At 35.5% G+C, this 27,398-nt stretch overlaps 1 long non-coding RNA gene across 1 annotated transcript; it reads right to left on the minus strand.

The window, feature by feature from the left end:
- Nucleotides 1-609: 609 nt before the first annotated feature.
- Nucleotides 610-27,264, minus strand: LOC128248716 (uncharacterized). The gene is made up of 2 exons (XR_008264882.1): nt 26,310-27,264; nt 610-1,444 (listed from the first exon to the last, which is right to left on the minus strand). It is a non-coding gene; the product is annotated as an uncharacterized LOC128248716 (long non-coding RNA).
- Between the last annotated feature and the right edge of the window lie 134 nt (nt 27,265-27,398).

Consider the following 27,398-nt stretch of genomic DNA (forward strand, 5'->3'; position numbering starts at 1 on the left):
ATATATATAATATATCTATATCTATAAAGCTGGGTTTGTGAGTGTGTGTGTGTGTGTGTTCCATCTATAGAAATCCACATTTTCCACTTTTTCGTAAAAAATTTTACACCAATGGAATTTTCTCGATGTGAACTTTCCAGTGCAGTAATTAGATTTTTTAAATTCCGTTTACTTTGTGTGATTTAAGGGAAATTTGGCTGTTGTTTCTAGCAACTTTTATATTTCTTCCTTTCTACTTGGAATGGCGTTCTTACACACGCGCTCAACATATAATATATAGAGAGTAAGAGTAAAAGATGGAGAGAGAGAGAGAGAGAGAGAGAGAGAGAGAGAGAGAGAGTGAGAGAGTGATACATACAAAGTCATAGATTAAACTTTCCTCTCAGTATTCTTTACCTATTTTTCATAACATTGATACGTAAAAATACACACAACCACACATACGTAATCTGTGACAGCAACATACACATTGCTCTCGTTCTCTATTCATTTCTCCACCTCTTCCTCTCTCGCTCTCTCAAACACATACACCTGCAAGTAAACACAGTTATTACCCCGCTGACTTTGGAAGCTCATAACTTTCAGAAAAATGAATATTTTTTAATGAAATTTCCTATGCATATATTATTTATTATGTAGATTCCAAATATACAAAAATTTTCGGTGAAAGTGTTTTGAGAGGGGTCGGGGACAATTTTCGGAAATTCCACTTAAATTCCTCTTAACTTCCAGGAAAATGAATATTTTTTCGTGAAATTTTCTACAAATACACCTTGATGTATGTACATTTCGAGCGTGTAGGAATTTTGAAGGAAACAAAAGAAAAGGAAAGATTGATGATCCATTGGAGGACATACGTTCTCATCTTCTTAGACTATTGCTCCAGACTCTGGTCACCACACAATAAAAAAATCCACAGCAGAACTCGAAGCAATCCAACGAAGCTACACTTTGAAAATCGTCTCGATGCAATGTATCAGCTACTGAAAGAACAACGTATCAGCAACTGAAAGACTGAAAGAATTAAAACTCTTCTCTCTGGAATGAAGGAGGGAGAGATATACAGTAATGTACACAACTTTAGCATTGAAAGTTACTGAAACTGCAGAATGGGGCACCACTGCATAGAACCAAAGATCCCAGCATCACCATCAAAATACAGGGCCAGATACTGCCACAGCTTGGGCTTCAGGGGCCCACAGCTCTTTAATATATTTCCAAAATGCCTGAGAGACCTGCATGGTGTGGCTGTAAGTGTCTTTAAAACAAAACTGGATCTCTTCCTGTTAAGGGCTCCAGTCAAGCCTGCCTCACGGCAGGAAACACAGTTGGGGGCAGTAGCATCAAACTCCGGCATTGACCAAATGCCACATATCAGAGGAGCTTACAAATAATGGTGTGGCTCAGCCAACGTTGGTGCTCCAGCATGACCGCAGCTTTGCAGCTGAAACAATTTAAAATAGTAAAATAGTATACATATATATATATATATATATATATATATATATATATATATATATATATATATATGATATACATATATATTATATATAATACCTATATATAACATACATATATATCATATATAATACCTATATATATATATATATATATATATATATATATATATATATATATATATATATATATATATTATACATAATATATGTTACATGGAAAAATGCAAGCATGAAAAGTCATATTCTTAAGATTATGAACCTGGAAAAGTACAGGACAAGTTATTACACCTGTAAAAGTATAGGACAAGCTATTACTTCTAGTAAAGTAAAGAATAAGAAACTTTTTACTTAAAATATTGCAGCAAAGAATGCCAGTTCTTCTAATTTATCACTCTTTACAGTTCTCATCTTTTAAATTTATTGTACAAAACTTTTCAACTAATTTGTAAGTTTGTCTAATTAGTCACATTTTTTCTGTATTTAAGGTAGTAAATTAGCCAAATTCTACTTAAATAAGTATAGTGTTATTTGTAAACTATAATAAAATAAGTTTTAATATTCAAATTTTGATTTTAGCTGCAATATTTTAAGTAAAAAGTTTCTTATTCTTTACTTTACTAGAAGTAATAGCTTGTCCTATACTTTTACAGGTAGAATAACTTGTCCTGTACTTTTCCAAGTTTATAATCTTAAGAATATGACTTTTAATGCTCGTATTTATCCATGTAATCCATGATTTTTCCAGGCATTGCTGTTATAAGTAATGTGTCAATTAATAATTTAAGATTTTACCTTATAAAATGCTGAAAGATAATATTTCAATTTTTCCATGTAAGTGATGATAATATTTCAATTATTTTCATGTTTAATTTAAATATATGTTGTGATTGAATTATTTGATATTACCCATCTGTATCGAATTAATGGCAGGGATTTTTACCATGTTGTTACAAACAGCAAGACCCTAAAACCATCAGTTACCGGGCTCACCTTAAGTAACCTAATTTTGCAACATTAGGAGGTCAACGATTCTGCCCCCCCCCCTCCCCAACCACCACCACCTCATTTTTTACGAACCAAAATAAGGGATTTGCAGCATATTAGGAGGTCAGTGTACTTGATTCCACACAAAAAAATCAAATTTTTTTTTTTCTTAGTGAAAATCATATGGGTGTTAATATAGAATTTGACCATAATGTTGTTGTTATTTAGCCTCAAATAAACCCTGATACTGCAAACGTAGCATCAAAGACATTCCAGCCTTCAGCAAACTGTCTTTTTAGGGATAATCTAGCACATTACATATAATAGGCATGTGATTTAGGTAGGGGTATACTTTGGCTGCAATTTTTAGCATGTCGAGCAACCAGGTAGAGGCTCTTTCATTGATTCGATTGCGAGATAAGATTTTTTTACACATATATATAATATGTATATATATCATTGGCAGAAGTTAGAGAGTAAGTTAAAAGCTGAGAGTTTCGTGTATTGGCACTTATCAAACATGAATTTGTCCATTGTCACTCTGTAACTTCTGATGAAATAACTTCTAAAATATAAAATTTTGTCAAAAACGTTAAGAGTAAACCCTGTTCTATGTGACACATTCTACCAGTATCAGAAGTTTGAAAGTGTTTAGTTAAAAAACATTAACGAAATAATCTGTACGTCTAATTGAATAGATCCGAAATGGATGAAAGGCAAACTCGACCTTGGCAGAATTTGAACTCAGAACGTAAAGACAGATGACAAACCGCTTCTAAAATACAAAATTTTGTCAAAAATGTTAAGAATAAACCCTGTTCTATGTGACATATTCTACCAGTATTGGAAGTTTGAAAGTGTTTAGTTAAAACAAAATTAATTAAATAATCTGTACATCAAAGTCGACCTCAGCAAAATTTGAACTCAAAAACATAAAGACAGACAAAATACCATAATGCATTTCATCCAGCATGCTAACATTTCTGCCAGCTCGCTGCCTTAGAATGGAAACATTCATTTTAGAAATATATTCTTTATTCTTGTTGCTGAAGCTTACTCCCTTACTTCCTTACTGACATGAAATTTCATAACATTTTATCTCATAACTCTTTTTCTACTAATTTTTGTGCAATTCCCCGGGCATTTTTCTATCATTTAAGCCTAAGAAAGGCATACTTTTAATCTAAAATTTAAAATTTATGTTAATTGAAGGTGAATATCTACCTTACTGCAGATATTTTAATGTAACTTTTTTCTTGTGAACCAAATCTCAAACTATTTATGCCAAAGTATAGTTGAGGAGGTGTCCTCTTTAACACTATTAACAGTTTGCAATTTAGTTGAGAACTGAATTAGTGGTGAAGCTTGGAAGCTGCTGCGATTGACAAAATGGTGAACTTAATATATTCAACCACTACCATGGTTGAATGATATATATATTATATATAATATACATATATATATTATATAATATATATATATAATGAATACATATATATATATGTATGTATATATATAATTGGAGAATAAGTATGATTATGATATATATCATACAGTTATATAATTAATATATATATGTACAATATATATATAATTATATAATATATATAATACATATATATAATATATATTATACATATATTTTCTCTCCTTGTTTCTTTCTGTGTTCCTTTCTGTGGAAGAGCGTAGGCTCAAAACGTTAAAGACTATATATAATATATATATATATATATATATATATATATATATATATATATATATAAAGATATAATACATATATATATATGTTTATTTCTGTTTATTTCCTTGTGTTCCCTTCAGTTGAAGAGCGTAGGCTTGAAACATAAAAGACTTCCTCACCTTCCTGAGCATCAAATTAATATACCTGCTTGTTGTTTATACACTTGTCTTTGTCTTTTTTTTTTCTGTAAATTTCAGCTATATATATGCAAGAGCAGATGTGTGGTAAGAAGCTTGCTTCCCAACCACATGGTTCCGGATTACACTGCATGCCACCTTGTGCAAGTGTCTTCTACTATAGCCTTGGGCTGACCAAAGCCTTGTGAGCGGGTTTGGCAGACAGAAACTGAACGAAGCCTGTCGTATATGTGTGTGTGTGTGTGTGTGTGTGTGTGTGTGTGTGCATCTGTTTCCCCCCCTCATCGCTTGACAACCGATGTTGGTGTGTTTATGTCCTCTTAACCTAGCAGTTCAGCCAAAAAGACCAATAGAATAAGTACTAGGCTTACAAAGAATAGGTTCTGGGGTCGCATTGTTTGACTAAAGGCAGTGCTCCAGCATGGCTGCAGTCAAATGACTGAAACAAGTAAAAAAATAATATCAATATATATAAAAGTGAGGATGTGTGTGTGTGTGTGTGTGTGTGTGTGTGTGTGTGTGTGTGTGTGTGTGTGTGTGTACGTGAATGTAGTTTATGCACGTCCACAAATTAGCACGCATGTCGCTCCAATTTTAGGAGGACATTGTTCATGACCCTACCTGCGTTTTCGTCAACTTTTTCTCTCAGAGGCATCCACGTATAACTGTAAAAATCGATAAACTTTTACCAATTTTGAAGTTTGTTGACATGGCGAAGTCAAATCTGTGCATACGCGCGTGAAGGAGAGTGAGAGAGAGAGAGAGAAAGAAATTGTGTGTTTGTGACAGGGGGAGATACAGAGTGTTTGGTAGCGTCTAGCAAAAAAAAAAATGAAAATGTGGGTAAGGCAGACAGAAATCAAAGCAAATTTTTCTAAGCAAGACAGAGTTTACTTTGCTAGCCTCTAACAAAAAAAACAAAACAAAAAAAAACAAAAGAACGAAAAAGTGGAAGAGGGAGGTAGAAAGCGTATTAGGAATGAAAATGTAGGTAAGGAAGGCAGAGGAAATGTAAAATGTAAAATGCATTTCTTTTTCTTAAACATGAGATATAATTTAAAATATACGACGTTTTTGAAAGACACTATATTCTATAATGAGATTATATATACTTTCTCACACAACAATTCAAATATATTTATTTTAAATCATTTATTTGTTTTAAATCGTTCATCTTTCTCCCACCTCTCACTCTCACACACACACGCACATATACTACTTTAGGAGAGAAAGAGTTTTATTTATATTTCACAACAACTATGAAACAAAAATGTACCAATTTGTCAATCCACTCCCCCCCCCCCCAACCCGTTTTTCGGACCACAAAAAGGGTTTGGTAATTTTTCAGATTAACACCCGCATGATTTCCACTAGGGTGTTACGGTTGGGTTTTAGGGTTAGGGTTAGGATTAGGGTTAGGGTTAAGGTTAGTGTTAGGGTTAGGGTTAGGATTAGTGTTAGGGTTACAGTTTTAGGGTCAGGGTTAGGGTTAGGGTTTAGGGTTAGAGTTAACCTAGAAGGGACAGGACCCTTATTTTTTGGTTAAGGCTGTTGGTAAGTTTTCCTAAGTTACTCCAATTCACATCCCCAATACAAACCTTCAGATCAACCTTTTCCTATGCAGATCTCTAATGCAACTTTAAAAAATAAAAAGTCAATGAGTGGAAATAACCAATAAACTGATTCCTTATGGGATTTCCCAAACCATTTCCAGCAAACCATTTTCAGCCAAACCAATTTCAACAGATTTCGCTCAAATCTGATGTCCATGTTATTTATTTTGGTTTGAAATAAAACACTTGATCACTTAATAATCCTAGCTTAATCCCGAGCAGCACCGGGCTATACTGCTAGTATATAATATATATGTGTGTATATACACACACACACACACACACACATACACACACATATATATGTATATATATATATATATATATATATATGTATGTATATTTATATATATATGTGTGTGTGTATAGATATATATCCATGTTGGCACTCTGTCGGTTACGACGACGAGTGTTCCAATTGATCTGATCAATGGAACAGCCTGCTCGTGAAATTAACGTGCAAGTGGTTGAGCACTCCACAGACATGTGTACTTTTAATGTAGTCCTCAGGGAGATTCAGCATGACACAGAGTGTGACAAGGCTGACCCTTTGAAATACAAGTACAATAGAAACAGGAAGAAAGAGTGAGAGAAAGTTGTGGTGAAAGAGTACAGTAGGGTTCACCGCCACCCACTGCCGGAGCCTCGTGGAGCTTTAGGCGTTTTTGCTCAATAAACACTCACAACGCCCGGTCTGGGAATTGAAACCACAATCCTAAGATCGCAAGCCCACTGCCCTAACCACTGGACCATTGTGCCTCCACATTATATATATATATATATATATATATATATATATATATATATATATATATATATATATATATATATATATATATATATATATATATATATATATATATATATATATATATATATATATATATATATATATATATATATATATATATATATATATATATATATATATATATATATATATATATATATATATATATATATATATATATATATATATATATATATATATATATATATATATATATATATATATATATATATATATATATATATATATATATATATATATATATATATATATATATATATATATATATATATATATATATATATATATATATATATATATATATATATATATATATATATATATATATATATATATATATATATATATATATATATATATATATATATATATATATATATATATATATATATATATATATATATATATATATATATATATATATATATATATATATATATATATATATATATATATATATATATATATATATATATATATATATATATATATATATATATATATATATATATATATATATATATATATATATATATATATATATATATATATATATATATATATATATATATATATATATATATATATATATATAATTATTACAAATTAAAAGGGCAAAGGATTATCAAATTATTAATTAATAAATCAATTAACAATTTTTACCAAGCCCATCGGTATGAAAGCACCATTATTGGTGGAGAACTTATTTAAAAGCTCATATATATTTATAAATATAATTAAGGGATCAGCAAATATTTGCTTCACCATTATACCTTTGTTTTTGCCTTTGCGAGTTACAAGTGATGCTATCTGTGGGGTTCACAGCTTTTTTAGCTGCTATTTCTGAACTTCGGTATATGGTGAAGCAAATATTTGCTGATCCCTTAATTATATTTATAAATATATATAAGCTTTTAAATAAGTTCTCCACCAATAATGGTGCTTTCATACCGATGGGCTTGGTAAAAATTGTTAATTGTTAATTGATTTATTAATTAATAATTTGATAATCCTTTACCCTTTTAATTTGTAATAATTATTCACTCCCTGGTAGTATACGCAGATTCTCTGCGATATCACTTGTCGCACACGTGGTAATTTCTTGAGGGAAGGACGGTTAGACTGGCTGACCGAGGTGGATTCGGTTATGCTTTCAGACCTGTGTCGGTGTGGAATGTTACTAGTCCATGCTTGCACAGTTTTGCTAGCATAGTCAAATTTACTACTGGAATACAGTATTGATGAAGGAAATTGATTATTATCAATCATGATCTAGAAACGCGTCTACTGTTAAACATCGGAATTGGTTAGTTTTCATTGTTTTTTCTTCTTCTTTTTGCCTTTGTGAGTTACAAGTGATGCTATCTGTAGGATTCTCAGCTTTTTTAGCTGCTATTTCTGAACTTCGGTATATGGTGAAGCAAATATTTGCTGATCCCTTAATTATATTTATATATATATATATATATATATATATATATATATATATATTACAATTAAAAGGGTAAAAGATTATCAATTTATTAATTTATTAATAAATTAATAATTAATAATTTTTACCAAGCCCTTCGGTATGTAAGCACCATTATCAGTGTGGAACTTATTTAAAAGTTCTTATACATTTATAAACAAAATTAAGGGATCAGCAACAGGTTGCTTCACCACATACCGAAGTTCAGAAATAGCAGCTAAAAATGAGGTAATGAAGATTTTTTCCTTCTAAACCAGAAACATGTTTATGATTAACTATGGCTAGTTTAGTTCGTTATTTTTTCTTCTTGTTTTGCCTATGTGAGTTGCGGGTAACTGCTATCTGTTGGAGCTTCAGCATTTTTAGCTGCTATTTCTGAACTTCGGTATGTGGTGAAGCAACCTGTTGCTGATCCCTTAATTTTGTGTGTCGATAAGCCAGCTGGAGGAGATGTCCTCCTGGGGCTAAAAGCAACAGTAACATCCACCCCTAGGGGTCAGCCACACTTAAGTGGCAATATACTACACTTTATCGTGCAGTTACTGTTAATACTTCATTTAGAGAATTAACATTGCTTGTTTTCACCTTTTCGATATCAGTGAAGAATTTCACTGGAAAAGAAGATATAAGATTGCCAGGTTTTTGTCTCTCTCGCCAAGGTCAGCAGCTATCGGGCGCCGACGAAGGGAAATAACCCTGAAATCCGGATACGTTCGTGCTGCAGATCGAGGTGAGAGGGATAACTTCCCTTGGCAAACAGGACACAGTCGTGTGTCGATAAGCCAGCTGGAGGAGATGTCCTCCTGGGGCTAAAAGCAACAGTAACATCCACCCCTAGGGGTCAGCCACACTTAAGTGGCAATATACTACACTTTATCGTGCAGTTACTGTTAATACTTCATTTAGAGAATTAACATTGCTTATATATATATATATATATATATATATATGTATGTATGTATGTGTATATATATGTATATATGTATATACATAATATATTTTAAATAAAGATGTATTATTAATGGTATTAATAAGGTAATAATAAGGTGGCCAGCTATTCACACCATTACAGGCACACTATAAGGCAAATTTAGAATCGGTAGGGTATATAATGCCACTTGCTAAAATCAAAGCCAAGACTCCAAAACCACCACAAACTCACAATAAAGATACACATTTATTAGAAATAGGCTTACCTTTGCATTGAATACATCAGTAAGTAATGTATATTTCAATACCAATTGATTTCACCCCTGCATGACCAACATACTCTGGGATCTTCAGTTGAAAATAACATTTTAACATCTATTTCTAAAATATTCATTACATTAGCTCATCTGTGTTCCTTACTTTAAATGTCCCACTCCGTTTAAAATAAAACTAACATGAGAAAGAATAAATTTTAAATAAGGATGTATTATTACCTTTATTAATGGTATTAATAAGGTAATGATAAGCTGGCATTGCTCGTGTGTATTTTTATTGTGAGTGTATGGTGGTTTTGGAGCCTTGTCTCCGATTTTAGCAAGTGGCATTATATACCCTACTGATTCTAAATTTACCCTATATATATAATATATATATATATATATATATATATATATATATATATATATATATATATATATATATTTATCTTTGGTCCTGACATTAAGAAATATCTCCAGGAAAATAACCTACCCTGCAAGCCCTTCTTGTCCTGAACAATGCACCTGCTCACCCACCTAACTCAAAAGTAACAAGTTTACAAAGGTTCTCTACCTTCCACCCAACACCACCTCTATCCTGCAACCCATGGACCAGCAGGTAATTTCTAATTTCAAGAAGCTCTCACTAAGCACGTATTCTGCCATTGCTTTGAGGTGATGGAGAGCAAAAACCTCACCCATAGAGAGTTCTGGAAGGACCACTATAACATTGTGATGTGCCTCAGAAACTGAAAGAATTAAAAAGACTGAAAGAATTAAAACTCTTCTCCCTAGATTGAAGGCAGGAAAGATATGCAGTGATATACATCTGGAAGACCTTGTACTAAACTTTTAAGATTGCAAGTCACTCAAACAGCAGAACAGGGCACCACTGCATAGTGCTAAAGATCCCAGCATCGCTATCAAAATACAGGACAAGATGCTGCAACAGCTTGGGCTTCAAGGGCCCACAGCTCTTCAATATCCTTCTAAAATGCCTGAGAGACCTGCATGGTGTGGCTGTGTCTTTAAACCAAAACAGGATCTCTTCCTGTTAAGGGTTCTAGACAAGCCTACCTCACGGCAAGAAACATGGATGAGGGCAGAGACTTCAAACTTCCTCATTGACCAAATGCCACGTATCAGAGAAGGTGTTAAATAATAGCATAGCACAGCCAACGGTGGTGCCCCAGCATGGCTGCAGCTCTGAAGCTGAAACATTTTAAAGAATAAAAGAATTCAAAAAATATATATACAATATATATATATATATATATAGGCAATGTTAATTCTCTAAACGAGGTATTAACAGTAACTGCACGATAAAGTGAAGTATATTGCCACTTAAATGTGGCTGACTCCTAGGGGTGGATGTCATTGTTGCTTTTAGCCCCAGGAGGACATCTCCTCCAGGTGGCTTATCGACACACTTCTGTGTCCTGTTTGTTTTGCCAAGGGAAGTTATCCCTCTCATCGTGATCTGTAGCACGAACGGACTCGAGTTTCAGGGTTATTTCCCTTCGTCAGCGTCCGATAGCCACCGATCTGCGATGAGAAAGCTAATTCTTGGCAAAACTTATGTATCTTTTTCCAGTGAAATTATTCACTGATATCGAAAAAGTGAAAACAAGCAATGTTAATTCTCTAAACGAGGTATTAACAGTAACTGCACGATAAAGTGAAGTATATTGCCACTTAAATGTGGCTGACCCCCTAGAGGTGGATGTTACTGTTGCTTTTAGCCCCAGGAGAACATCTCCTCCAGCTGGCTTATCGACACACTTCTATGTAAAATATATATATATATATATATATATATATATATATATATATATATATATATATATATATATATATATATATTATATATTATACAGGAGTGGCTGTGTGGTAAGTAGCTTGCTTACCAACCACATGGTTCTGGGTTCAGTCTCACTGTGTGGCAACTTAGGTAAGTGTCTTCTATTATAGCTCTGGGCCAACCAAAGCCTTGTGAGTGGATTTGGTAGACAGAAACTGAAAGAACCCCATCGTATATATGTGTGTGTGTGTGAGTGCATGCGTGTGTGTGTGTGTGTGCGTGCGTGTGTGTGTGTGTGTATTTGTGTCCGTATTTGTCCCCCACCATCGCTTGACAACCGATGTTGGTGTGTTTATGTCCCCATAACTTAGTGGTTCAGCAGAAGAGACTGATAACGTAAGCACTAGGGTTACAAAGAATAAGTCATGGCATTGATTTGTTTGATGAAAGGCGGTGCTCCAGCATGGCTGCAGTTAAATGACTGAAACAAATAAAAGAATAAAAGAATATATATATATATAGGCGCAGGAGTGGCTGTGTGGTAAGTAGCTGGCTTACCAACCACATGGTTCCGGGTTCAGTCCCACTGCGTGGCACCTTGGGCAAGTGTCTTCTACTATAGCCTCGGGCCGACCAAAGCCTTGTGAGTGGATTTGGTAGACGGAAACTGAAAGAAGCTCGTCGTATATATGTATATATATATATATGTATGTGTGTGTGTTTGTGTGTCTGTGTTTGTCCCCCTAGCATTGCTTGACAACCGATGCTGGTGTGTTTATGTCCCCGTAACTTAGCGGTTCGGCAAAAAGATACCGATAGAATAAGTACTAGGCTTACAAAGAATAAGTCCCGGGGTCGATTTGCTCGACTAAAGGCGGTGCTCCAGCATGGCCGCAGTCAAATGACTGAAACAAATAAAAGAATTAAAAAAAAAAAATTAAAAAAAAGAATATATATATATATATATGACATTGATTAGAGAACAAACATCAAATTCAGGCCAACGACTTTATATAACACCATGCTTCCATACATTTCATCATATATAAACATTAGCCTTCAACATATAAAAGGAATATATATATATAAAAGCACAGAAAGTAAAAATTATATATAGACATAATAATACAAAATATATAGAAAGGCCTATCAAGAAAGGATATCTACAAATCAACTAAGATAGGTAATCAAAATGGATTACTAAAATATGTCAGTTAACAAAAATATTAATTGACTAAAAAAACTATCAATCGACTAAAACAAAAACTTTTTTACCCCTTAATCAAAAATATATCAAAATAGTTTGTTTTAAAAAAGCAATCCATGGTAGGTCAATGTCTAAGGAACATAATAGAGTTTTTAAAAATCAGGTCAAAAAATACATCTATGGCCATTTTTGGAGTTCACTGCTACAGTCCAGTTGTGAATTAATGCACATCTCAGCAATGAACACCCTCATCAGGATGAACAGGAATTTCACAATCAGGTTGTTCGCAAGAGTTACAATATGGATGCAAAAACTTCTTTAACGATATAACCTATAGCAGGACCAGCCCAAAATTTCTAACAAGAAAAAAACAAAAATTCTAACAAAAAAAATTTTTTTATTTTATTCTATGGCTAAACATGTAGGTGGCTGCAAATCATAGGAAGTTTTCTGTTCAGTTGTAGCATTAATATTACCAAGTGTAAGTTATGCATAAGGGAATCTCTTGCCATCCTTAAGTCGTTTGACTCTAAAACATTAAATAAATTTACAGAGGTGATCCCTTTCTGCAACCATAAGTTTTCTTCTACTTTTCTGAAAGTAAATAGAAGTAAGGCTAGATGTGGAAGATAATATTTAGTTTGTTTACTGGGGTTCAAAACCGGATAGTCCTATAAACCATTTTTGGTTCCATATAAAGAAGCAAAACTTATTTATTGTCTTATATAATATATATTTATATCTATCTATCGACACACACACACACACACACACATATATATCATCATCATCGTTTAACGTCCGCTTTCCATGCTAGCATGGGTTGGATGATTTGACTGAGGACTGGTGAACCAGATGGCTACGCCAGGCACCAATCTGATTTGGCAGAGTTTCTACAGCTGGATGCCCTTCCTAACGCCAACCACTCCGAGAGTGTAGTGGGTGCTTTTACCTGCCACTGACACGAAGGCCAGTCAGGCGGTACTGGCAACAGCCATGCTCAAAATGGTGTATTTTATGTGCCGGGGTTAAGCAATAATAAATATCCAATATACTACTGGATGTATACCTATGTATTTATCACCAAGTGCTTACTGTTGCAGGGTAGTATTGCAATTCAGTACTAGATATGAGTGAGGGTAAAAACCGAAATTTACCTAGAATATATAAGGCAAATAAGAAAATGGAGAGGGTAATCAATCGACAAACATCAGCCTGTAGACATTCATTTATATCTATTTATTAATTGATTACAATCATATGTATAAGTAATCAAAATATACAAATGAAATAAGCAAATAGACAAGTAAATAAATAGATAAATAAAAATAAACAAATGAATAAGAATAAATGAGTGAAAAATTACTAAGTTCTTACAGCTGTTTCTACTATGGGATTACCCAATCTGCCAAGTTTTCCACATCATGCCAGTAATATACAGGGATTTTACAAAGGTTGAACAAACAATGGACACGGGTTGAACAATGACTGAGCCCCAAAGCTTCATCAGAGAGACTATAATGTTTGGAATCTAACATGTGAGGAAGTAATGTAAAACAATAAAATAAAATAGTAAGGAATGATAAAAACGTCAATTCCAAGGTGATATCTATAATCCATGGGATTACATCCTATGGTAAAGAAAGTCACTTCCGGAAGTAATTTCAACAGGTTATGAGAGTTACATCTTATTTCAAGTTTACAGTATATACACACACAAAATAAGGGTAGACGAACATCGCAAAGCTGTGACACGAGTAGATATTGATAAATCAGGTATAGCTGGTCATGTATGGAAAAATAGAGACCACCTCCCCATGTGGGATGAAGTTAAAATAATAGACAGAGAACACCACTGGAAAATATGAAAACTAACAGAAGCAGCACATATGCTTGGACACAACAACCTCCTAAGCAAACCGAGTGCAGATATGAGCAGCATATGGGAACCAGTATTAAGGAAGGATAGAAAAATATTAGATTTATAAGCCCTAAAATTTACTCCATAATTGCCCATGGGCATATGGCATAGTGGTTAGGAGCGTAGGCTACTAACCCCAAGATTTCGAGTTCAATTCCAAGCAGTGACCTGAACAATAGTAATAATAATAACATCGAAGAATACCTTAAGAATGAGAACCCAGGTTCGAAATTTCCCCAAGAGGAAATGTATATGTATATATATATATATATATACATATTTTTTTTTTCTTTTCAAAGTTTCAGCTCAGAGCTGCGGCCATGCTGATGCACCACCGTATATATATATATATATATATAATATGAAGAATCATGCAAAGAGGGTAGTTGTGAGATCTATGAGGAAGGAGGCTGAGGAGAGGTTGAGCAGACTAGATGAGAACCCAGATATAGTGTTTAAGTTTATTAAATCAATGAAAAATGATGGAAGAGATGTTAAGGGAGGAAGATGCATGAAGGGGAGTGATGGAGGGTTGAATTTTAGTGAGGACAGTGGAAGAGTTTGGAAGGAGCATATGGAGGGAATTATGAATGAGGAGAATGGATGGGATCAGAGGGTGGAAGTTACTGTGGCGAAGAGGCCAGTGGAGAGGGTTAGTTGGGAAGAAGTAGTGGAGGCAATGAAGGAAATGAAAGCAGGAAAGGCAGCTGGTCCATCAGAAGTAAATGATAACTGGCATTGTTGTGATGATGGAGCTCTACTAGGGCATGCTGGATGGAAGAGGAATGCTAGATGATTGGGCACTAGGTGTGGTGGTACCAAGCTTCAAGAGGATGTAATGAGTTATTGGACGTATAGAGCATGCAATGAAGATAGTGGAAAGGGTGTTGGAGAGGAGAATTCGGAAAGGGGTGGATGCTTGGTTTTATGTCAGGAAGGGGGACAATAGATGCAGTGTTCAATGTAAGGAGATGCAGGATAAGGGGAAAGAGTTGTACATGTGCTTGCTTCGTTGATCTGGAGAAGGCATTTGATAGGGTTCCAAGGAAGGTGATTGAGTGGGCATTGAGGAAGAGAGGTGTACTAGAGGAGTTTGCAGTGAAAGGTGGTGTGCATCAGGGATCTGTGTTGTCAATAGTGGTTGATATGGTGATGGAGAGGGAGAGTGCAAGAGAGGGACTGCTAATGGAGATACTGTATGCAGATGACCTTGTTCTGATGAGTGAGATGAGGGAGATGTTTTGGAAATAGAAGGTGTCTGAAAGCAAGGGTTTGAAGGTAAACCTCAGGAAGACAAAGGTGATGGTGAGTGGGGTGAAAGGAGAAGTGTTAGTAAGGTGGATCCATGTGGTGTATGTGGGAGGAGGGTCGTGGCAAATGCAGTGTTGTGTACAAGATGTGAGGAATGGATTCATGGTAGATATATGAAAATGAAGGTGACCCCCCAAGACTGGCAAGAGAGTTTGTTTGTGGAAGATGTGAGAAAGGCGCTGGCAGGCTGGCAAAGTCAGTGGAAACACTATTTGATGAGGTGGAGATGGTAAAAGGGTCTTGTTATTTGGGAGACAGGGTGGATGTAAGTGGTGGATGTGAAGCAGCTGTGACAGCAAGGGCGAGACTTGGCTGGGTGAAGTTCAAGGAATGTGGAGCATTGTTATTTGGGAAAAGGTTCTCATTGAAGATGAAAGGAAGAGTCTATAGAAGTTGTGTGAGAGCTGCAATGCTATATAGGAGTGAGACATGGTGTTTGAGAGATAGATAAAATAGCAATTTTGAGAAGGACTGAGAGAGCAATGGTGAGAGAAATGTGTGGCATGAGGCTGTTTCATAAGAGGAGAATTGAGGGCTTGATGGGGATGCCGGGGTTGGAAAAATCAGTGGAATGGCTGGCAAGGGCAAATGGAGTGCAGTGTTGAGGAGGGATGAGAAGCATGTTCTGAAGCGGGTGCTAGAGTTTGAGGAAAATGGACAGCAAAAAGCAAGGTAGACCGAGGAAAATGTGGAGGGGACAGGTGGAGGAGGAGATTGGGACGGTTGGCTTGAGAAGAGAGGATGCCCAAAACCGGGCAAGATGGTGAGATGGTGTGAGGGCAGTTGCTTTGACATTGAGTTAGATCCAACCACCACTGTTAATGACGACAAAACCCAGATTTAAAATGATGGACGATGATGATGATGAATATATATGTATAATATATATATAATAAAGTAGTTGTATACTGTCAACTTAACGTGACAGTCCCAATAAGGGAATATACTACTGCTATTTAGCCCTAGGAAGCTGAACCGCTTCCTGTCGGCCTTGACACATTTCCTGTGTCCTTATGTTTACGAAGGGGAGACAAGCACCTCCACCCAGCCTAGCCTGCATTCAGGGACATGTTTCTGAGTTTTTGCTCGTCATCAGCCTGAAGTAGCAAGACTAGCTGGCTGAAAATTTTTTATTATGATCACTATGGATCGAATACAAAGATAGGTACAATACAGGACAAACAAATAAACAAAATGTATGAGTTCATATGTTCTTTTTAAAAATTAATGATTTTCTTTATATATATCAGTATTTAAAATTCAAATGTTCATTGACTTTTTCCTTATATTTTTTTTTTCTTCCTTTTAAATATACAGACATACATATGCATACATACACACACATATATCTATATATATATATATACATATATACACATATATACATACATACACACACATACACACATGTATATATATTTTATAATAAAAAGATTGATTCTTCAGCCCGGCGGCCTATAAGGCTCAGCAGATCGCCTTTTATTTCCTCGATGATTAGTTTGGGTGACTCACACCCACCTTTTTCACCACTTCCTTCCATCTCTGTTCATATACTCTAGCTGACAGGGTTCTCTTTTCCAGCCCTATCTTGCTCTTCAGATGGTATTTGAAGTAAGTCAGCAATCCAGGGCTGGATATGTAGGACCCTGTCACAAAACCTTCCATTCTTGTCCTCCATATACACTCTTTCAACACTGCTACTGTACAGAAAAAGCAAGCCTCACCTTCCTTTGAAAGTCAAGTTGGCGGTATCATCTTTATCATAAACTCAGCCGACAGCTGTACTCGTCCTAGATGCGACAACACGTGTTCTACATACATTATCAAGCTGGAGAGCTGCCGACAATGTACAAAAGCGTGTTGGACAGTTTCACTGTCCTGCTTGCATCTTGGACATGTCGGTGGCACTGCTAAACCGTGCCTGGATATCTTCTCGCGAACAGGTAGAGCATTCCTGTAACACTGCCAAGTACTCCGGCTTGAAGGTTTTACGAAACAGGTTGGTAAGTTGGTTCTTGTCGAACCCCAGAGCCCCTCCTAGGACGTCATCGTTTTCCCCCTCCACTAGCCCTCTGTAGAATACCGAGGTGGTATTCCCGCAGCCAGCCTTGCCCGTCTTGTGGATAAGCCAGAGTGACTGATGGCACTCCTTCTGCCATAGAGTCAGATTACGCCTTCTAACGAGACCGGGTTTAAATCTTTCCAGCGAGGTCAGTCGCGGTAAGAACTCCTCCGCCAACGGACTCCACACCTTATCACCCTCCAGGTGGCACCAGAGATGTCTCAGCCTCAACGCATGTCTGTGCATCATTAGCCAGGGCATCCCCAAACCACCCTTTAGCGGTTCCTGGCAGCACACGGAGCGCCTCACAAGTGGCTTTCCCCACCTCCACAAAAAGCGAAAGAGGAGTCGTACCAGCTTGTTTAGCCAAAAATCGGGTCAAGGCACAACGGACAGGCGGTAGGTGATTACAGATGCTATAAACACCTGCACCACCTCCACTTTACCCTTCAAGGACAGAGACCTTCCGGACCACTTCCGTACTATGGCCTCCACCTTGTTCACTACCTCGCTCCAATTCTTCTCCGTCTGGGAGTCTGAACCAAACCAAACTCCAAGCAACTTAACAGGACCATCTGTCCAGTGTCCAACGACACTGGACGATAACGGCTTGTTCCTCCAGGTGCCGAGTCGCAAACCGATGGACTTTTCCTTGTTAACTTTTGTTCCTGCCACCGCTTCGTATCTTCGGAGAGCATCTTCTACATGAGGTAGTTGTGCTTCTTTAGACACGATGAGAGTGACGTCATCAGCATAAGCAGAAGCGAACTTACCGCATCCAATCTAATTAGGGATGTTGCCTAACTTCTCCAGCCTCCGCAGCAATGGCTCCAGGGCCAAAACGTACAGGACCGGAGACAAGGGAGACCCTTGATGAACAGACCGCTTGATCAAAACGGCTCCGTTAGGTAACCGTTTATCTGGAGAGTGGACTTGATGCCGCTGTACATAGCGGAGATCCACCCGCGAAAGCCTGGGCCTATCTCAGCCGCTTCGAGGACGGCCCCCAGCTACCGATGGTCTATTCTATCGAATGCTTAACTTTGGTCTAAGTGGACCAATGCCCCTCCTTTGCTGGCTAATTTCCCAACCCTGTCTAAGATGTAGCGGAGAAGGTGAAGGTTGTCCTGGATCGACCTGCCTGGGATTGCACAGGTTTGTGCCTTCCCGACAAGCTTCTCCGCGACAGCCGTCAACCTTTTAGCTAACACCTTGGCCAAAATTTTTAACTCTACGTTAAGTAGAGTTATGGGCCTGTAATTACTAATGCTATCCCCCTTACTTGGGTCCTTCTGGATCAGTGTCACAACTCCCCGGCTTACAGAACTGGGAATTCTCCCATTCTGCTGCCAGTTTGCATATTTCGTTCTTAACGTCCATAATTTTCTTTTCTTTTAAGTTGTACACTTTGTAGACTACGGTTTTTTTTTTAATGGCTTCGATAGTCTCAGGGGGCGGTACCAACTTTGTCATTTCACCTGTTTTTTCAAATAAGTTTCTGAACTGGAGGAGCTTCTCCATAGCTACTTACAGTTCAATCACATTGCCACCCACGGCGTCAGAAAAGCTTTGTTTTGCCTGGTTGTCCTTGGTTGTAACAGTATTTTTGTCCTTGGTTGTGTAAGGAACGACTGTGCGAACTCAAAAAGGAGAAACGGTGACGAATGGAAAAACAGAGGACTCCTTTTATTTAAACGTGTCACACGGTCGAACACAAAATTATATATCAATGGATGATATACATAATATGTTATACGACGATAACATAGATGACCAGTAATGAAAGACCACAACTGTATAAGATGAATAACAGAGATATTTATTGTGGCGTAAAAGATGTATGTCTGTGTGAGAGTGCGAATGCGACATATAAGAACATAATCAAAGACAGGCCGTCATACAAAGAAAAGTATGTATGTGAGTGATACATGTATGTGTACGTCAGTTATTACAGCAGATGGAAAGAGAGTCAATAACACGTGAGCAATTATACCAGTTCTTAGGTACACATTAGTATGAGTCTGTACGTGAAGTTAGTTGGCTGTGTGTGGCAGAGCTGATCACTAGTTGTGATGTCGTGGCATCGATGCCGGGCCGTGATTCTTGTTATACAGATGTTCGTCGCTGGCTGAGATCTCTTGTCTGTTTATTATCGTGGTGAAGCTGAGTCACCTAACAGAATCGAAGAGAGAGATGTGCCGCGGTGGTTTGGTCTGGTGTACATATAAAGTCGTGTAGACGCTGGTGGTGATTGAGGCTGCTTGGTAGTAATCGTGTTGGTCATGACGATGGTGCTGGTTAGTAGTCGTAGACTCATGTTGCTGATGCGGCGACGGCGGTGGTCATCGTTGGCTGGACGAAGCTGTTGAAGTGGTCGGTGGCTGATTGTTGCTGCTGCTGTCGTGTGGTACACGGAACAATCTCTAAGAGAAACTGGACCGAGACAAATTTGCTGGGTATGAGTTGATCTATTTAAGGCGTTAAGGGGGCTCCCAGACGGGAGTAGAAAAACACTATCACGTGACCTTATTAAGGGCTGTGATTGGTCAGTTTGCGTTCTGGCGGGAACGGTTCGAAGAAGTTGCCGATTCGAATAATGATCAGTCACGTGAGGACCTGGAATGGGTTCTCTGCTACGCCCGCGTTTATTTATATTTAAATGAGAAGAATGGCGATAGCAGTTTTGTATCTAATGGCGAAAGGTAGTTTCACTACAGTTGTAACAGTATTTTTACCTTCTCCCATCTCGGGAAAGTCGGTCTTTGAAGCTAGTTCAAATTCCATAATGTATGTAAACCTTGTCACAATTGACAAGAAAAATAATTATCAAAAAATAACCTCGAAAGGTTGACAAGAAAAAACAGAAATCTTCTGCCCCGGAGGGCGAAAATAACTGTAAAACAGTTCAAAAAGTAGAAATTTTCTGCCCCATAGGGCGAAAATAACTGTAAAACAGTTCAAAAAACAGTCCCAATAAATAATCCAACAAAAATACTAACAAATAATTATCCAAAGAACGAAGTCACATCAAAAAGGGTAGCAACAATAAAGACATCCACGACCAAAAAAGACTAGCTGGCTGAAGAGGCCTGTCAAGCTCTCGTAAACATATATTATTTCAGTGAAACATATTCACTGATTACAAAAAATAGAAATAATACATTTCTAAATCTCTCAGACTTAAGCAGTAGTGATGCGATAAAGTAGTTGTATACTGTCAACTTAACGTGATCATACACACACAAAAATTTGCGCAAACGAACGGAGGGGAAAGGACTTTCGGAAAATTCACAAGATCTGATTTTTTCCTCATAACTTTCAGGAAAATGAATATATATTGATGAAATTTTATTAAAATACCGTTCAAATGGCACAAATTAGGATTATAAAGAAATTTCTGGGGAAAATGTTTTCCGAAGGGGTGGGGAGAGAATTTTGGAAAATTCACACGATCCGTTTTTTTTTCCATCATAACTTTCAGAAAAATGGATATCTTTTAATGAAATTTTACAGAAACACCTTTCAAACAACACAGATTACAACTATAAAGAAATTTGTGGGGAAAATGTTTTTCCGAAGGGGTGGAGAGAGGACTGTTGGAAAGTTCACAGTTCTAACAGTCCTCTCTCCACCCCTTCGGAAATCATTTTCCCCACAAGTTTCTTTATAATCATATTCTATGCTATTTGAAAAGTGTTTCTGTAAAATTTCATCAAAAGATATCCATTTTCCTGAAAGTTATGTTACGACGGAAAAAAAAAAAACGATCGTGTGAATTTTCAGAAGATTTCTGAAAATTCACACGATCGTTTTTTTTTTTTTTCCGTCGTAACATAACTTTCAGGAAAATGGATATCTTTTGATGAAATTTTACAGAAACACTTTCCCCAGAGATTTCTTTATAATCATAATTTGTGCCATTTGAACGGTATTTCTATAAAATTTCATAAATATATATCGATTTTCCTGAAAGTTATGAGGGAAAAATCAGATCTTGTGAATTCTCCAAAAGTTCTCTCTCCATCCCACCTCCGTTCGTTTGCGCAAATTTTTTTCATATTCGTTTTCTACACATTTTCTTTTTACATCTAGTAGGCTGGTTTTCTTTTGTTTTCCTGACTGGGGTTTAAACTGTATATTGACCGAAATGGTCGAAATTTTTTCCGAGGTGGTGGGGGGGGAGGATTTTCGAAAATAAAGAAATTCATAATTTTTTTTTTTTTTGCCTTTTTATAATGGAAATAAGTTTGAAAAAAAATCTTTAGATTCATTTATTTTTCGTTTAAGTAATAGAAAAAGGTTTTTAAAAAGATCCCAACGGTGGAAATGTGCTATAAACAACTAAGTCGCCCTTAATTTTTTTTTCCATAGTGAAACCATATTCAACACCGTATTTATGAATTTGTTTCTCTCACCATGATACATGGATGTTTCACGCATGCGTAGAATTCTATTGAAATAGCAGACGTCAAAAATATCAGACCACCACCAGAAATCCAGACATGCTAAAAACAACAACTAAACGACATTATTTCTGAAAAAACTTCCCCTGCTTTCAAAAAAGCTAAAAAAATAAAACATTCGGAGGTTGAGGAAGGGGATTTGAATGTTTCTTAAAACTAAAATCTTTTAAGAATTCTTAAAGATTCGTAATCTCTATTTTTCTACGTGGATAAAAAAAAAAAAAATTTCAAAAAAGTTTAAAATCTTTAAAAATGGGGTGGGGAGATGGCAGAGGTAAAGAATACGCACACCACCCGTTTTTGGCGTAAGCCTAGCCCTAACCCCAACCCTAAACACCGTGTGTGCATATTCTTTACCTTCACCAGGGTTATTAAAATTTTGAAAACGTGTTTTGGGGCAAAATCCTAATCTCTTATACCGAAAACAGGGATCCGAAGAAATTTTAGAAAATAGATTAAGTTTCTAAATACGCTCGTCACAAATATGAATTACAAAATTTAAAAAAAAAAGGTTGAGCTGTAATTTTATAATTCATACTGATCGTGTGAGGAGGGTGTGCAAAAAAGCGTGTATCTGTTGTACTGATCACGCAAGAGAAACATTTATGAAAATTGATAGCAAAGTCTGTATAAAATTAAATTAAATCCAGGTTTAGTGACAGATCGATCAAGTTAATAAAGTTTTAATAGTTTTGTGACAACATAGTGTCTCAATACATTCTAATGAAAAACTGAAAGAGATAATGTCACTCTCTCTCTCTCTGGAAGAGAAATTAATTTCTGACGCACTAAAACTGCTCATTACTATTTTATTTTTAAGAATTTTCACAAAATATTTTCGATTCTGTCTTCTACAAAAAAATAATAATAATTTTTAATATTCCCACCCCCACTCCGTTAATTCAAAATCTTTCTTCTGTTTTTCGATTTTTTAAAAAATTCTTTGATTTCACAATGGAATAATAATTTTTTTTTTCCTTAAATATTTTACCTCACACCCCTAATTTCAAAACTTTCCACTATCGAATCTTGCGTGTTTGTGTAAGAGAAAAACATTTACTAACAAAAAATTACGTTATTAAAATAAATTATCTTTCGATGAGACCCTTCTTTTCCGGGAAAACTGAAAGAATAACATAGTACACACTCTTTATTTCTAACAAAACAGACCCTTGTTTTTTTACTAATGAGAGTGACCCCTAGCGAGAAGATTGCAATCAAATTGAAATTTGGATTGTACACTTCATGGGCAAGTTTTCGGGTTTTAATATTTTATCCGCAATAATTTAAAGGTATGTCACAGATAGTTTATTTTTATAACATAATTCTCTGTTAGTAAATGTTTTTCTCGCAACAATTTAAAGATGTTAGAGATAATGTATTTTAATAACAGTTTTTTTTTCTTTTTTGTTATTTCCAAAGATATTTACAGCCTAGTTGCTTTCATCATTTAATTTTTCCATTTCACTTAAGAATTGTATATATTTCGATAATGCTCAAGTTTTACAAAATTTCTCTGACACAAACACGCAACAATTTTGATTTCGAAGTACTTAAAAAATTATTTGGAAATTATAAAGAGAAACGAATGGCAGAATCGGACTGTCCGTATTTTGAGACTAGAAAGATTTTTTTTTTAAATCGAGAAACAGTGAAAAGTTAGAAGTTTTTAATATTTGAAAAAAAAATTATTGGATAATTTGCGCCCTACAACTTCTTTTTCCAATGTTTTCGATATGGGAGATTAAGATTTTGCCCCCAAAACACGTTTTCAAAATTTTAGTTACCTTAACCCCAACTTTTTAATTTTTAACTTTTTTCAAAATTTTTTTAATCCACGTAGTAAAATAGAGATTACGAATCTTTAAGAATTTTTTTTAAAATTTTTCTTAAAGAAACACTCAAATCCCCTTCTCCAACCTCCACTCACCACCTCCGAATGTTTCACTTTTAGCTTTCTAAAAAGCGGAGAAGTTTTTTTTCAGAAATAATGTCGTTTAGCTGTTGTTTTTAGCATGTCGGGTTTTCTGGTACTGGTCTGATATTTTTGACGTCTGCTATTTCAGTAGAATTCTATGCATGCGTGAAACATTCTGAGTTTTTAGTTTTTTTGAAAGCGGAGAAGTGATGGGTGGGTGAGGGGGAAGGGGCATTGAGTGTTTCTTTAAGAAAAATTAGAATTTGGAAAAAAAAAATTCCCAGATTCATAATCTCTATTTTTGTACGTGGATTTAAAAAATTGAAAAAAGTCAAGAATTAAGAAATTGGAGTGGGGGATGGAGGAAATTAAAATTTTGAAAACGTGAATTTTGGGCAAAATCGTATTCCCCTATATCGAAAACATACAAATCCGGAGAATTTGAAGGAAAAAAAAACCCACCGGAAATGGGTGGTGTACGCGTCGTTTACCTTCGCTCCGAAGGCGTACCAATTTTTAATATCTCTCTCGTGTTGCTATTTACCTTACTGAAATAATAAAAATACAATATAAAAGGCAACGTTCGTAAAACAATTAAAAGCATTAGTTACTGTGAAACGTTTTGTAAGATCTCCAAGATTCATGTTCATGACCGAATTACAAAAAGCCCACGTATTTAACAAGTAGAAACTTAGGCGAAGTTGTGGAATAGCTATTCCCTGAAGCTTTATACCTAATGTGAAAGGAAAAGGTTAGGTGTTTCACCACACCCACACAAGGGTGCCTCACCACCCCGATTTTGTTACCTCGTAACTTTAAGAAGAATGAATAACTTTTAATAAACTTTTTTACAAATAAGCCAGATGGTGTAGATTCCGATCATATCGGAATTTGTTGTGAAAATGTTTTCTGAGGCTTGGGAGAGGACTTTCGGAAAATCCATACGAGTCGGCTTTGTTTCCCCCTAATACAGCAAAAATAGGTATTTCTAAGTGAAATTTTCTTCAAATACCAGTCAGAGTATATAGATAACGATTATATTGGAATTTAATGTAGAAAAAAAAAACAAATGGGCTCGCACACTGAGATATCACATATTTTTTTCCTTTCCATATTTCAATTTTCATTTTGTAGATACATGTAAAGGGTGTCAGTATGTATGTGTGTGCACCCAACAATTATTTTTGTTTTTATTTTCTCTCTTTCTTCCCCACAAATTGTTTCAATAGTTTTAGTAGAAAAATTTGGAAGAATTATATATGTATACATATGTAATGTAATTCAATATAACAACAACAAAATTCTAATATAATTGTAATCTACACACTCTGAAAGTTATGAAGAAACAAAGCCGGCACGTATGAATTTTCCGAAACTCTTCTCTTAAGCCCCGGAAAATTTTTCTACAACAAATTCCAATATAATCGGAATCTACACCATCTGAAGCGTATTTGTAGAAAATTCCATTTTTCTAGAAGTTATGAGGAAACAAAGTCGTGGTGGGGCACATTTAGGGGTTAATCTCTAGTTTAGGACCCGATCACAAAAATGAAAAAAAAAAAGTGTAACAGGTGTGAAATAATGTGTAGTGAATGAATATGAAAAAAGATTGCGCTAACGAACGGAGGTGGGGTGGGAAGAAAAAGTCCTCTCCGTCAGCGCGCATTTTTTTTTTTTTTCATATTCGTTTACTATACATTATTTCACACCTATTACGCTGTTCTTTTTTTCTTTTCATTTTTGTGACCGGGTCCTAAACTAGAAATTAACCCATTTGCGTAGGTATACCGGTTTTTCCGTTCAGTTTTCAGTATTTTCCAGACAGGTCAATGTTTTACATTTTTGCCACCCCACCACTCATGCACTTCCCAAGAGATATGAATCTTCTAGAGACTAGAATTGCTATTTCAAAACTCCCCCGAAACCTGCGGATATTTACAAATTCGGCAGCAAACTATATCCATGTATTTTATATTTCTAAAAAAAAAGGGTGTTCACTAGCCAACTAAATTCAATCATTATCTATTAAAATAACTACTTTTTAACTTAGTCAACACGAATTATTCATATTTAAGTGCGGGTAGTATATGAAATATTCTGCTGTATTTCTTGACTGGTGCGCATCATATGCATTTTAATTATTTTTAATAGCCTGCCTAATTAAAAATTCCAGATTAGAGAGAGAAAAAGAAAATCATTTTTCTTTTGTAAATTTTACTTACGGAGCAATAGGAGCTAGGTTCATAACCCAAGTAGAGGAAAAGTAGAAATTCTTCAACAACCGAAGAAGTCCGGATATCCAAAAAGCTTGCTTCTAAATATGTAACAATTTATTATTCACTTCAGTGCTACTGTAATGACTCACATGTTTAATGTCTTTTCAGCATAAGTTCAAAATTTTTTTTCTCCTGACAATATATTGCAGATTAGATCTTAAAGAATTTTAAATATATATTTATATATACTGTGCGCCTATAACTATTTATTTTATAGATTAGCAGTAGCCTGTTACAATAAATAACCACTGTGACAGATACGAAATATAAACAAATTTGTTGGCTGTCTCTGTTTGTACAAGGCATTCTAAAGAAAAGACTGTATCAGTTGACCTGCTGTTGCGATGTCACCTAGATGACGTGTTTACTGTGCTGGGAAAAGAAATCGATAAATTATAGTTCTAACGCAACAACACGTGATATTGTGGTGAAATAAGGGGTGGATACAGGTTAGCACAAGCTAACTCATTGCAATTAAGTCTATGACCAATTTTTGATAACCAATCGTAGTAATTGAGGGTGAATGCATGAGCACCAAACGATCTCGCTTTTCGTCTTATAAAAAATGTTTTGCATCGATGTAATAATAAAATGGATACTAAAGTGAAACATACCTGTGCATTTGGTATATATAACTAAACTGTATAATTCTTTAAAACTAGCTCTTAACAAACAATCTTAACAAACCTGTTGAAAATCTTTAACTAAGATTATTCATGCAATTAATAGATAAAAACTAAGCATATTTAAAAAAAAAAACAGGGTGGGGAAGTAACTCCAATTAGACCTGTTGCTCACCCTTAGTCTTGCCATAAGTTGGCCTAAGGAAACTGAAAGAATGTCCTTTGCTTTCACCTGATGTCTTTAAAGACCAGGTCTGCTCTCATTTGCAATGTTTATATTGTCCAACAATTACAATCAACTGATTTTGCGTGAGTTATCTTCCTTCTTTTTAAATTTTCAACACTCCAAAAGGGTCTTTAATATTTACTTGGATACAAAAACAGATATTTTCTCATTTTGGTAGATTTTAAA

Source organism: Octopus bimaculoides, chromosome 9, assembly GCF_046866305.1.
Source record: "Octopus bimaculoides isolate indiv1 chromosome 9, ASM4686630v1, whole genome shotgun sequence".
NCBI classification, from domain to species: Eukaryota; Metazoa; Mollusca; class Cephalopoda; order Octopoda; family Octopodidae; genus Octopus; species Octopus bimaculoides.